At 39.8% G+C, this 15,382-nt stretch overlaps 1 pseudogene; it reads left to right on the top strand.

The window, feature by feature from the left end:
• The first annotated feature begins 5,563 nt into the window (after positions 1-5,563).
• LOC139445678 (UDP-glucuronosyltransferase 3A1-like) lies at positions 5,564-15,015 on the top strand (annotated as a pseudogene).
• Positions 15,016-15,382: the final 367 nt, after the last annotated feature.

The following is a 15,382-nucleotide window of genomic DNA, read 5'->3' as shown; positions in this document are numbered from 1 at the left end:
ATTCTGACTTAGACTTTAAACAAACATTCACTCACTGAATATGGACTTGGCCAATGCATTGATGTCATGCTCACGCATATCAGATTTGAGTGGGTGCAGGTAGCCCATTGGTTCATGGTGTCGAACCTCGCTGTGCATTTTTGAGACCCCCAATCATGCAAGGATCCGGTGATCGTTGATTCGATTCCTTGAATGTCCTCTATTATACTTCTTGGCCTCTCAGCACTATTCCTACGATATTTGGTATCCTTCCCAGAAGGATGACGGTTTCGTGCTGCGATGCAACTGAAATGCCGGTCAAAGCTGCGCAAACATTAAACCCGAAAACTCCTTCCCTCAGATGTGATTCTTTGACATTGGAGTTGTTATTGTAGCATCCATGTACCTGCTACGTCATGGTGCTGAGGTGTGTCAGTGTCAGCATGTCTGGTTGTTTCTTCATCTTCTTACCAGCGATGAATTGACACTGCTTCACATAATGACATATTTTTTTACGTTGCCTCTCCCGGGTGATTCCAGCCATTGCATCAGTAGCACTTACGTAATCTTGCAAAACGTGTCCTTTCCAATTGTAAACAAAACGGCCTGTACTAGCCGGGAGTCTTTGGTATGCATACATCAAGGACTACACGCGTGACGCATAGGAAACCACCATAGACAAGTCTTATCGTTGGTTCCGACAGGCTGGGGTTCTAGTATTGCATTTATAACAAGATTTCCAGGAATGAGACGTCAGCTACCGCGACTGTTTCTATGACACATGGATCAATGATTGCTCACACCCGTATTCACAGTGCCAAGTGAACTGTTGGTACAGACCTACAGTTAAACACTGCTTCAGACCTACAGTTGAACACTGCTACAGACCTACAGTTAAACACTGCTTCAGACCTACAGTTGAACACTGCTTCAGACCTACAGTTGAACACTGCTACAGACCTACAGTTAAACACTGCTTCAGACCTACAGTTGAACACTGCTACAGACCTACAGTTTAACACTGCTTCAGACCTACAGTTGAACACTGCTACAGACCTACAGTTGAACACTGCTTCAGACCTACAGTTGAACACTGCTACAGACCTACAGTTAAACACTGCTTCAGACCTACAGTTGAACACTGCTACAGACCTACAGTTGAACACTGCTTCAGACCTACAGTTGAACACTGCTACAGACCTACAGTTAAACACTGCTTCAGACCTACAGATGAACACTGCTACGGACCTACAGTTGAACACTGCTTCAGACCTACAGATGAACACTGCTACAGACCTACAGTTGAACACTACTACAGACCTACAAACTATCACTGCTACAGACCTACAGTTGAACACTGCTACATACATAGGGACGAAAACTGCCACGGATCTCCAGACAAACATTGCTACAGACCTACAGATTAGCACGCCTACAGACCTACAGATGAACACTGATACAGACATGGATACGAACACTGCCACGGATCTCCAGGCAAACATTGCTACAGACCTACAGATAAGCACGCCTACAGACCTACAGATGAACACTGATACAGACATGGATACGAACACTGCCACAGATCACCAGGCAAACATTGCTACAGACCTACAGATTAGCACGCCTACAGACCTACAGATGAACACTACTACAGACATAGGGACGAAAACTGCCACAAATCTCCAAGCAAACATTGCTACAGACCTACAGATTAGCACGCCTACAGACCTACAGATGAACACTGATACAGACATGGAGACGAACACTGCCACGGATCTCCAGACAAACATTGCTACAGACCTACAGATTAGCACGCCTACAGACCTACAGATGGACACTGATACAGACATGGAGACGAACACTGCCACGGATCTCCAGACAAACATTGCTACAGACCTACAGATTAGCACGCCTACAGACCTACAGATGAACACTGATACAGACATAGAGACGAACACTGCCACGGATCTCCAGACAAACATTGCTACAGACCTACAGATAAGCACGCCTACAGACCTACAGATGAACACTGATACAGACATGGAGACGAACACTGCCACAGCCCTACATGCGGATACTGCTTCGGACCTACAGACGAACGCTTCTATAGACCTACATATATTATATATTCTGTTCTGCTCTGTGACAATTACATGTAATGCAAGGAGACAAATGCAAGGAGTGACTCAAGTGTGTTCAGTAAACACGTATTCAGTAAACACAAAAGTGTGTAAACATTCACTTCCCTGGGGTATAGGTTTTGACCATGTCAAGCTATCTTCCCTTGTACAGTAAACTACGGTTATAATGAACTCGCTTATGACAAACTGACAGATATACCGAACTGTATAGTTTTGGTCCGGTTCATTTGTTGCATATGCGCTGTATATATGCTTATAACGAACTACGGTTATTATGAACTAAAATAAGTGGGCATGTGCCTGTAATGATATCAGTACTGCATGCATGCATTGCTCATGTGTCTGTAGTGATATCAGTACTGCATGTATGTATTACGCATGTGTATGTAGTGATATCAATACTGCATGTATGGATAGCTCATGTTCCTGTCGTGAGATCAGTACTGCATGTATGTATAGCTCATATCAATGTTGTGATATCAGTACTGCATGCATTCATAACGCATGTGTCTGTAGTGATGGCAGAACTGTATGTATTTTTAACTCATGTCAGCATCAGACCCGTGTTCGTTGGTTTCTTCACGGTAGTAAACGACTATGAAATTAATCACCTCAGGATTTCCTCCGACAGTAAGTTGATAGGTCGTGAAACAACTCACCTATTGTTAAAAGCACCTATAAACAGCGATGGTAATATAATTGCTGCTTATGTTTCTCGCTCAAGTGTCTATAGTAAGGTAGATGTGCCAATAAATATTTTTTTACATGATCGGCTACATCTTTGTTTTGTTTAACATTTCTTTGGCTGAATTTTATTAATTCAAAGACGACGTTTCAGCTTATTCGTGTCTGCATTTAACACTGATTAGTACTTTCTTCTTAGTACTTACTTCTTATTTTACGTGCGCTTCGTCCATTATTTCCGTCGAAGTGTACAATATTCCTTATTCCTTATTGAGTGAGTGAGTGAGTGAGTGAGTGAGTGAGTGAGTGGCATGTATGGAGCAGAACAATAATTTGCTATTTGAAAATGAGGGAGCACATCCGGGATTTGAAACTATATTCAGTCGCTCCTGACAGACAAGTTAAGCACGAAACGGCCATTCCACCACACAGGCGCCAGTAAACTCAGCTCTGCCTTTGAAATCTGTACCTGATATAGTTGTACATTTCAAGAATGGAGATAACGTCTTCTATCAAGGAATCTCTTTGGTGCAGGTGTGTACAACGCACAGGTCACACATCCGGTGTAGTTAAGGACGTCGGTCGCGGAGAGTAGTTGGATGGGTGGCCGTGATCGGCAGCTTGACTCCTGAGAGGTACTTGGGCTCCGCCCCACACTGAAGCACATGTATGTCCTTAGGCAAGTGACTTTATTCGAAATATGAAATGAAAATGTGACTGTTAATCTTCAAACGCCCCACAGACAGGGACCGCCTCAGTGGTCTAGTGATAGAGCGTCCACCCGCGTCATACCAAAAGGCGTTAAAAGATAGTACTTGTTGTTACCCTGTCTGGCGCTCGGCATTAAGGGGCTAAAACAAGGACTGGTCGGCTCGGAGTCAGTATACTGATTGTCTGAGTGGGGTATTCATGTTAAACTGCGGCATGGTATCTCAGTGGGCTAGCACTATAAATGGGCATCAGTTCGGTCTAGTACAAGCAGACACACACACACACACACACACACACACACACACACAGACGCACCTTATAAGTGCAATAATCTTTGACGCGACGTTAAACCCCATCTAACCTCACCTCACAGACAGCTTCAACTATATACTCCCCAGGAAGCTGAGAATGAAACGAGAGCCACACTGGTCTATTTTATCGGGGTAATAATCTTCGAGCATTCATTACTTGTGGAGTTTGGCTTAACAAGTGGTGGGAATCCATAAACGATTGTAAATAGTAAACCCCATATTCTGTTTTTTTACTTGATGTCATATTATTGTTGTTAAAACATAAACTAGAGTATTATATCACTTTCCGGGGCGGTCGGGTTAGTGGTTAAAGCGTTCGCTCGTCAAGCCGAAGACCGGGGTTCTCACTACTATACTCTCCAAAAAACAACAACAAAGAAGTAAATTCGTAAATACATTACAGTGATGACATCCATACAAAATAAATAAATACACCGTAAATTGGATTCAGGAAGTGAACAGATTCGGTGGTGGTAGTGCGTTGATGTGGGCAGCCATCTCCTACACTGGTAGAACAGACTTGGTGCAAGCTATGGAGAATTTAACGGCACAACGTTACAAGAATGAGATTCTTCGGTCGTACGTCCTTCCCATTATGCAACCAGCGAACGACATCACACGGCAGGACAGGATTTTTCAGGAATCAGAACACCCATGTCCTGCCATGGCCGTCCAGGTCTCCAGATTTAAACCCAAATTGTCCACAGTTGCAGTCCATTTTGTAAACCACACCTTTGGGGTCTTGGGGTTTGGTTGTGTTCCTACCGTTGGCTCTTTACAGGGTGTTGAGGGAGTTGGCGCTGGTGAAGTGGGTGTCGATATTGGCTTGCTGTTTGAGCACAAACCAAACCCCAAGAGCCCAAAGGTGTGGTTTACAAAATTGACTGTCGCTTTTTACGGTATTAAAGAAATTGTTATCCCTAAAATTGTGTCTACCTTGTCATCCGTCAACTTCTAATTAATGCCTATCAAACAATTCAGCGAAGCAACATCTAAGATTACCTGAAGTGAACGTTAATATTGGTTCCTCTTGTCCGTCAGTGTAATGTATCAAATGTTTGCCTATTACTGTGTGTATGGTAATGGAAAATGATAAACAGTAATGTGTTTTTGGGAGGGTGAATATTTTTTACCCTCCTTCGTAATTATACTCATGGATTCGTGGTGTCATTTTGTGTATACGAGCCAAGGAACAACGTCTCTAAAACAGGCTCAGAGAATTCAAATTTCATAATTTTTCCAACCTTGCTAAAATATGCAGAGGCGAGGTACAAAATCTTGAACCTTTGTTTCCACAGTCAAGTATTAACAACCGGTTCATTGTGAACCTCCTGGTTGCCTAAAAAGGATATTCCTACAACGCGGACGTTCGGAAGTGAAGTTCTCTCATTGCTTGAAAACGTATATATTTTTTATGAATAAGTGAGTGAGTGAGTGAGTTGGGTTTAACGCCGCTTTTAACAGTATTACACGACACGGCGTGTCAGCTTAATGTGGGAGGAAAGCCCGAAGTGATGCAGGTCTCAGACGTTTACCACTTCGGTGAAACCCACGAGCACGGGTATGGTGCTGACAAACCTAGAAACATAATCGGGGCGATTTTTATGAATAAACACATCTTTATGGTCTTTTATTCCCGGAAACCTTTATAAATCATGCATATAGTTTTAAATATTAAACTATGTTCAGCTTTGTTGCAATATTGTACATAGTAAATATACCGCAAAAGTAACAGAAATGAATTCCAAAATGATGAAGTATGACGAGTTCCTTCAGGTCGTAAAAAGGCAACATTTTGACCTGGTGCTGGTCGGGGGAACCATGAGAGGAATGGAACTGCATCTGATTCCATACCATCTTGGCATCCCTTTCTGTTTCCTCAGCACAGACATCGACCCTTGGAGATCCGGCCTCCCTGTCAACCCATCACATACACCAATAACTGGATCGGAATTCACAGACAAGATGGATTTCTTTCAGCGCATGCAGAACACATTGATGTATATGAGTCTGACAAAGACCTTTTCTTTAGCGATGACAGAGACAACTTTAAAGGCCCAAATGGTAACGCCGTTACTCTGGGCAGCGTCATGAGTAAAGCAAAGCTATTCAAACCATTCAAAATGATGGGTTTTTTAAATATCCTCGAGTGAGTGAGTGAGTGAGTTAATATGGTTTTACGCCGCTTTTAGCAATATTCCAGCAATATCACGGCGGGAGACACAGTGGACCCATGTCGGGAATCGAACCCGGGTTTTCGGCGTGACATAACGCTGGGCTGAACTGCCCTCGTTCAGTTAAACCATATTTCTCACTCTCCAATTATTTTTCCCGCCCCCATTCTGTTCGATAACTTGCCCTTATATAGTAAACACATTTCCAAGTAAGCTATCTACTTCAGCACACAACAAAAGGTTGATCGGCCCACACCAATCAGTTACCAAGCCAACTCAAACTCCCATCACCCCAGAAGCACGCTTCTCCTCGTCAGGCAGCTTGCTTAACTCAAAAAAGGATGACGCCGTCCACCCAAACTGGACCCCTTGTGTGAACCACACAAATATACAACGTCACTCATAACACTCCCCCACCCCTAAAAAAAGAATGTTTTTACAGAAAACTTCTAAAATGCAGTAATACATATTTTATCAATTTCATACAAAAGTACAAATTATATACACACATTTTACCAAACACATAATCTTTGTCAACATAGACAATTGTATGGTTTGTTTCCCTTCTGTACAAATGCAAACAATTATTAAGTCAACACCATAATATTATCCTTGACCCTGATATGCATAATTTCCAGGGTGTATGTTTCTAAAGCAATGCTCCACCTCATCAGTCTCTTGTTCTTATTTTTCATTCTGTTGACAAACAAACGTGGATTGTGGTCTGTGTATACTAACACTGGCCACACTGTTGTGCACATATATATGTCGAATTGTTCTAATGCCAATATTAGTCCAAGTGTCTCTTTCTCGATGGTGGAATAATTCTTTTGGTGTTTGTTAAACTTCCTACTGAAGTAACATATAGGGTGTTCAATACCCATGGCATCTTTTGTTGTAGCACTGCCCCCGCACCTAGGTCACACGCATCCACATGAATGGCGAATTGTTTCTGGTAATCAGGAGCTATCAGCACTGGAGAGTTCGTTAATATGACGTTGACTTTCTTGAAAGCTTCTTCTTGTTCTTTTTTCCAGTGAAAAGATATGTTCTTCTGAAGCAAACCTGTCAAAAGGCTAAGCTACGTGGGCAAAATTTCGACAGAACTTGCGATAATATCCTGCCACTCCTAGAAAACGCATTAGTTGTTTTCTGTTTCTCGGTTCTGGAAAATTCACAATCGCCTCGACTTTGGCTTGAATTGGCTTCATTTGACCTTGACCTACCACGTGACCGAGATAGGTTACTGTTGCTCTCACAAATTCCGTCTTGCTCAAATTTATGGTCAATTGAGCTCTTGATAACTTTTCAAACAATTGTCTATTGGTTCTCCTATACTCCTCCCACGTGTCTGTAGCAATGATGATGTCATCGATGTATGCGTAACAGTGTTTCACGTCACAAATGACTCCATTTATCAAACGCTGAAATGTTGCTGGCGCATTTTTTCAGACCAAATGGCATCACATTATATTCGAACAGTCCTTCAGGTGTACAAAGAGCACTTACTTGCCTTGCTCTAGATGGTAATGGAATGCCCCTGTAACCTTTTAACAAATCAAACTGTGACACATATCTAGCATGCCCTATTCGATCAATGCAATCGTCTATCCTAGGTAAAGGGTATGAATCTGATTTTGAAATGGCATTGACCTTTTTAAAGTTTGTACAAAATCGTACACCTCCATCTGGTTTAGGTACTAGGATGCATGGATAACTCCAAGGACTATTGCTAGGCTGTATGATGTTATTCGTCAACATGTAATCTATCTCTTTTCTCAACTGCTCTAGTTTGATTGGATTACACCTATAAGCATGTTGCTTAACTGGAAGAGCTTCCCCCACGTCTATATCATGCTCAATCAAGTTTGTGCGAGATGCTGGGTCAGGAAAAAGATTTTAAAATTCCATAATCAACCCTTTCATTTCCTGTTTCTCACTACCGATCATATGGGATAGTTTCCCGTCCAATTTGTTCAAAATTTCAGAATTGTTTAATTTAAATGCTGGTGCATCCTCACCTTAAAAGTGAAATAGTTTTTCATTTTCATTTTCACTGACATTCCCCACACACATTGGAACTCTATTCTGTCCCCCTTCATGGTATTTCTTTATCACGTTGACATGACAATACCTACTAGACCTACGTCTACCTGGAGTATTGATCACATAATCAGTGTCACTAACTCTCTTTGATAGGAAGGGTTATTGGAAATTCAATTCCTCTTTGTTATATAATAAGGAATTTTGAGATATGTTAAAAAAACCACTTGAAGAAGTTAAACTTGAATATGTCTGTAATGATCAGGATAATGTTCCTGTAGAGCTTTTAAAATTAAAATACCCGGCAACAATTGTATTCGAAACCTTCTTGATGAAAGTTAGAGGGAATTCAATTTCAATGTCATCTTATTTGAAGAGAAAAAAAGAATAAAATACAATCACTTGAAAAAGATATAAACGAGGTAGAAGATCAAATAAGAAATAATTTTCAACATGTTAACGAAAATAAATTCGTCCAACTTTCCAAGCTTAAATTACAAATAAAAGAGGAAGAAGTAAGAGCTCAAGAAATTAGAAGCTGATTAGGATGGTATGATGTAGGAGAGAAACCTACCAGGTTTTTTTGCCATTTAGAGAAATGAAATTTTACAAATAAATTGATACATAAACTAGTAGATGATTCAGGTAATATGATTACAGATGAAACCAGATACCAGAGCAACAAAAACATTTCTATCAAAAATGATATACTAATCAAAATTTTGAAAATGATAACCTAGATAGTTTTTTTAAAAGATATTAAAACTCCTTAACTTGAATTTAAGAGATAGTATAGAACAAGAAATCACTCTAGAGGAAATTAATAGAGTTGTCATGGATATGAAAATTAACAAGTCCAGGTCTTGATGGTTTCAGCATAGAATTTTTAATTTTTTTGGGAAGGAATTAGGCCCTTGGATCTTCAGATACATTGATGAATCTTTTAGTAATAAGAAATTAACAATAACAGTAAACAGAGGTATCATCACCTGTATTCCCAAAGGTAAAAAGGATAAAACTTTACTTAAAAACTGGCGACCTATAACGCTCCTTAATGTATTATACAAAATAATGAGTGCATGTATTACAAATAGAATAAAGTAAACTCTCCCTTCCCTAATTGATGAAAATCAAACAGGCTTTACCAGGAAGATGCATTGCAGAAAATATATGATTATTATATGATATCATATTTCATCTAAAAGAACAAAATAAAACAGGCCTTCTTCTTCCTATTATAGATTTTGAGAACAATTTCCAAATCATTCATAATAATGTTTTTTTTAAAATTGGTTTTGGATCTTATATTGTTGATTGGGTAAATATGCTTATAAACAATAGTTCTTCCTGTGTCATACAAAATGGCCATCTTTCTTCTTACTTTGAAAATGAAAGAGGATGTAGACAAGGTGATCCCATTTCCCCGTATCTTTTTATTCTAGTAGCTGAAATCCTAAGCATACTTATTAGGGAGAATACAAACATTAGAGTTATAGAGATGCATGGAAAAGACCATAAACTTGGTCAATATGCAGACGACACTGAATTATTCTTAGATGATACTCCAGAATGTCTTAATGCTGTAATTAAAACACTTAATGATTTCTACCAAATGTCAGGGATAAAAATGAATATGGATAAAACAAAGGCTATATGGATAGGCGCCCTCGCTGGGAGCAGATTAAAAATATGTGATCAGCTCAACTTGGAGTGGCACACTGGAGACTTTGAAGTTCTAGTTATTATTCTTAACCCGGAATTCAAGGATTTATGGGTAATAAATACTCGTAAAAGATTAGAAAATATCACTAAACCTTTAGCAAACTGGAGAAAAAGGCATTTAACATTAACTGGGAAAATTACAGTTATTAAAACATTTGCTTTACCACAGCTAGTTCACATATTCACGGCACTCCCAAATCCGCCTGATGCTTTTATTAAGAAACAGAAAGTGGAAATTGTATTGTGGTTTACATGATGCCTTGAATCTTACATAGATTGCTGACTGTGTGTTATTATTGATTGTTTCCAATCACTTTGACTCTATACCCAAAGAAAAACTGCAATGTTTCTCTAAGATAATGATTACAATATTATAGTTTGGTATTGTTTATTCTTTTATTATTAGCTTATCTTTCTATGATTGCTCATGAATATGGTGTTAACAACTTTCATGCCAGAACATCTTGCTCGATCCCACATGATCAAGGCCTATCCTCCAAATATGCTGTCAAATTGTTAATAATGCTATATATGTATATTTCACTGTGTATGTAACCACCTAAACTGGAATAAAAATGATTGGGAAAAAAACCCTCTCTTTGATACTGTATATGGTCCTGAATATTTGGCATGAGGTGGTTTTCCATGCAGAGGTAACAATACTCGTACTTTCTCACCAGGGTAAAATTCGCGCTTGACTGCCTTTCTATCATACCATTCTTTCATCTTTTCTTGGCTCGATTGTAAGTTTGCCTTAGCTAACTCGCTTGCATTTATCAATCGTTCTTTGAAGTCGGACACATACTGCAAGATGTTTGTTTCTGAACTTTAATTCAACTATTTATCCTTTAGCAGTTTCAAAGGACCTCGCATCTGCCTTCCAAACACTAACTCATAAGGACTGAACCCTAGCGAATCCTGCACAGTTTCTCTGGATGCAAAAAGTACATAAGGAGCTCCTTTATCCCAGTCCTTATCATGGTCCATACAGTACGATCTTAGCATGGTTTTTAAGGTCTGATGGAATCTCTCCAAAGCTCCCTGAGACTCTGGATGGTATTGGCGGCTGGATTTAAATTGTCTGACCCCTAAAACTTTTAAAATGATTCGACATGAAATTGGAACCCTGATCTGATTGCAATTCCTTTGGTAATCCAAATACTGTGAAAAACTTGGTTAAAGTCTCACAAATAGTTTTTGTCTAAATGTTCTGCAACGGAATGGCCTCAGGGAATCTGGTAGATGTACACATGATTGTTAACAAAAACTTATTCCCTGATTTTTACTTTGGCAATGGCCCAACACAATCGATCAATACCCTACTGAATGGTTTCTCGAATGCTGGAATGGGTTTTAAAGGTACTTATGAATTGTTTGATTTGGCTTACCTACCAACTGACAAGTGTGACAAGTTCTATAGTATTCCCTTTCATCATTTTGTAAACCTGGCCAATAGTAATGGTTCAACAACTTCTGGTAAGTTTTGTTAACACCTAAGTGACCTGGTAACAGTGAATCATGCGCTAGACTGAGGATTTCCTCACGATAACACTGTGGTACTACAACTTGATGTTGAACACGCCAAAACTCATCTGCAGGAACGTCTGGTGGTCTCCACTTTCTCATCAAAATATCCAAATCCAAGTAATACCCCACAGGTATATTCTCTATCTCCTTCACAGACAAAGGCATTTGCCTAAACTTTACCAACTCACTATCAGCCCTTTGCTTCTGTATCAGTTCCTCTCTAGACCACACACCTCTAAATTCATCACCATCTTGTGATTCTACACCAGGATCCATAACTTGCTTAGCTCCTACATCATCCAATCCACACATAAAAGTTTCTAAAATATACATGGCCTTCTTCAACTGGCAGATCTATTTCCTCTGACTGAACTTCAACTGGCAATTCTACATTCTCTGACTGAACTTCATTCCTAGCCATAGCTCTAGTAACAGCACATGTGGGGTATAAATCAATGCTTTTTACCATGTCCTGATCCAAAACCTGAGCTGTGTCTGAACTTTCATCACTAACTGAATCCACAGAAATTGTAGGTTCATCACACATAATAGGGTCAGCGCCGATTACTGAAACCTTAGGTTTAACCTCACCTCCAGCTAGATCATTTCCTAACAAAACATCAACACCAGACACCGGAAGTTGTGATCTAACTCCTACAACAACTGTTCCCGAAACAAGTTCTGACTTAAACTCTACAGTATGAAGAGAAACATGGACAACACCACATTCTATACCTTGCATGAATACACTTGTTTCTGTTTAAGTCTCTTCTGATCGAGGAACTATACCTTCCCGTATTAGAGTTTGTAATGCACCTGTATCCCTGAGAATAGTGACTGCCTTTGGATCGCCACTGCCTATCATGATCTCACCTTATACATGAAAGGATCGTAAGTTGCCTTAGACCTATCAATTTTCACTTCATCCTTGGACTCAACAACAGGTATGTCCTGGCTGAGTAAACTACAAGGTGTCTTACTAAACACTGCGGCGCAACCATGACCTTGGGGTCCCCCACTCTGAGTTTGATTTTTCCTACCATTACCATAGCTACCATGTCCGTTTTCCAGACTACCTGAGTTACTAGCTAAGTGAGATTTAACACTGTAACCTTGGTTACCACCATGACCTCTAGAATAACTGCTACACTGACCTTGCAACTGCTGACCGTGAAATAGCTGACCTTGAAATTGCTGTCCCCGACCAGAAGTGTAATTGGAATAACCGTGATTGACTGACCACGACTTTGCCCACCATTATTCACAGACTTGTGATCTGACTGAACCTGCCACGATTGACCATAGGATGAGCGACCACTCCCATTACTTTGGTAACTGGACTGAAATTTTCGATCTGGATAATTGTTGCCACAACCACGACCTCCGTCATGATAAACTCTGGACGTACCTATCTGCTAATGGAGCCGCTTCCCGCCACGTTTTTACATCATGCTCATACAAATACACCTTCACATCATTTGAACTACACCTGTTAAGCTCTTCAATCAACATTAATTGTTTCAGTTTGTCATAGTTTCCACCTACGTTCTCGGATGCACACCATCTGTCAAAATTAGTCTCCTTGACCATACCAAACTCAACAAGGGTTTGATTTTCAATTTTTTGGTAATTTCTGAACTTTGCCTTAATGCCTCTGGAAAAAGTTTGTAAGCGCTTAAAATGGCTTGTTTAACAACTTCATACACTGAACTTTCCTCCACAGATAAAGCTGCATAGGCCTCCTGAGCCTTACCCACTAGCCCACTGTGTAATAAAGTAGTCCAACAATGTCTAGGACACTTTAAATTTGTTGCTGTTTTTTTCAAAATGAGCAAAATAAGTGTCTATTTCACTCTTTTTTCTCTTTACTTTCAGCAATTCTATTTCCCTGTCAAATTGCATCTTAGCAACTTTCTAACTCTCAAATACATCCAATGTGTCTTTCTCCTGAACTAAGTTTTTGCTAATTAATTCTCCCCACAATACTTTCTGAATGACATCTTTTTTAGCTGTCTCATCTATTCTAATTTCGTGATACTCAGCTACTTGCTTAAGCTCTGCCTTTGACAAGTTTTTAAATTTGGTTTGAGTTACTGATTGCATAAACTCACTAGGTATAAAACTCATGATGCTACTGACATGATATACATGTATGACACAAAAAAAACAAGATTGTTGTGATCTTCGGGACTTTTCTTTTTGAATAATGATTATAGGAGGGGAGTAAATAATACAAATATGCTTCCCACTTACAATTTAACCCCTTATGATTTAAATAGGTTCATAAATCGACGAGCCCCCATTTGTTACGTGTGGTATGAACGGCAGGGGTTCCCGCTAATACCCACAAATAACAATTACAAGAATCACACAACAATCTCTGAAGTTTAAAGCTAGATTTAATAATTAAAACAAAGATAAGTATATAACAATTCTCAGTTACTGGACAAGGCACTCATACACATCTATTTAGGCAAAGCAATATGGCAACTGTGCAATATAGATAACAGTCATATCAGATTTCTTGACATCACATTCCCAATGAATTCCAATTTCACATTGTTCCAAACTTATATATCACAGTTCACAGGATAACTGGGTAACAACAGTTTCCTCCTTCGAAGCGTCGGCATGACCTTCTAACTTTGTCTCCGGACATAACGCTAGGCTGAACTGCCCTCGTTCAGTTAAACCATATTTCTCCCTCTCCAATTCTTTTTCCTTCCCCCTTTCTGTTCGATAACTTGCCCTTATATAGTGAACGCATTTCCAAGTAAGCTATCTACTTCAGCACACAACAAAAGGTTGATCGGCCCACACCAATCAGTTACCAAGCCAACTCAAACTCCAATCAGCCCAGAAGCACGCTTCTCCTCTTCAGGCAGCTTGCTTAACTCAATCAAGCATGACGCCGTCCACCCAAACTGGACCCCTTGTGAACCACACAAATATACAACGTCACTCATAACAATGTCAAGTACATAGGCGATTTCTCTCTCCGAAAAGCTGAACCTTCAGCAAGGCAGTTTAAACAGTTTTATGATAGATCAAATAATAGTGTTGTTGTTTCGTTTGGAAGCTTTGTGAATCTAGAGCAGCTGCTTGTTCAAAAGCTCTTTACAGGTTTTTTAAAAACTCCTTATTCATATGTGATACGATTAAACGTTACTTCACTCGACAAACATATTTTTTTAACATCCGCTTGGTTTCCTCAGAACGATCTGTTAGCCAACCCTTAAACCAAACTATTCATTAAAACATTGATGCCAGTTATCCGAATGAGGCTGTCCCTATGGTAGGAATACAGATACACACTGATCAGTACTATGACGCTAATCGTTTTCAGCGAAAAGAATGTGAAATATTCGTTGACTACCTGGAAATCACACCCGATTCGTTAGCTGACAAAATAAAATATGTGATTGAAACCCCTTTCTACAAAGGCAACGTCAGCAGAGCAGTCAATATCATGAACGAACGACCGTGGACCCCCGGTCAGGAAGCTGCCTACTGGATGGATCACGTGATCAAATATGGCGACGCTCACTTCCGTTCTGAAGGTCTGAAGCTTCCATGGTACAAGTTTCAGTGTCATTCTTAGATGTCTTCGTCTTTGTGTCCTTAATTATTGCATTGCTTTTGAAAGGTGTAATGTTGTTAGTGAGAGAGAGTCTTCCGGGTTTCTTCAGAAACTAACAGGTCGTAAAGCCTAATATAGAGTGAATTTATCGCAATGATAATGACGTCCTTGCAGGATACGATGAGGGTCAATATAACCGCAAGAACAATTATGTCATCCACTGTTGTGGACCTACTCAGCGTTATAGAATATTTATCATCCAAAACTGACTCCCACATGAGATATCGGGTAAGATTAAGCGATATCTACATTGTAGATATCGCTGCAATGAAATTGCATCACAATGCTTTGCAGACCATTGTGACGTCATTGTTACCATGACGTCACAATCAAATGACATCACTAATGGCTCTGCTACTGAAGCTGTTAGCAGTACTTTTTACACTTAATACACGGCATAGTACTGTCTACAAACTGAAAAAGTTGGAAGAATGATGTTGGATCTTTTGA

The sequence above is a fragment of the Haliotis cracherodii genome, unplaced genomic scaffold (assembly GCF_022045235.1).
Source record: "Haliotis cracherodii isolate W230 unplaced genomic scaffold, xgHalCrac1.p SCAF_10, whole genome shotgun sequence".
NCBI lineage: Eukaryota > Metazoa > Mollusca > Gastropoda > Lepetellida > Haliotidae > Haliotis > Haliotis cracherodii.
This window is presented reverse-complemented; position numbering and strand designations above follow the sequence as displayed.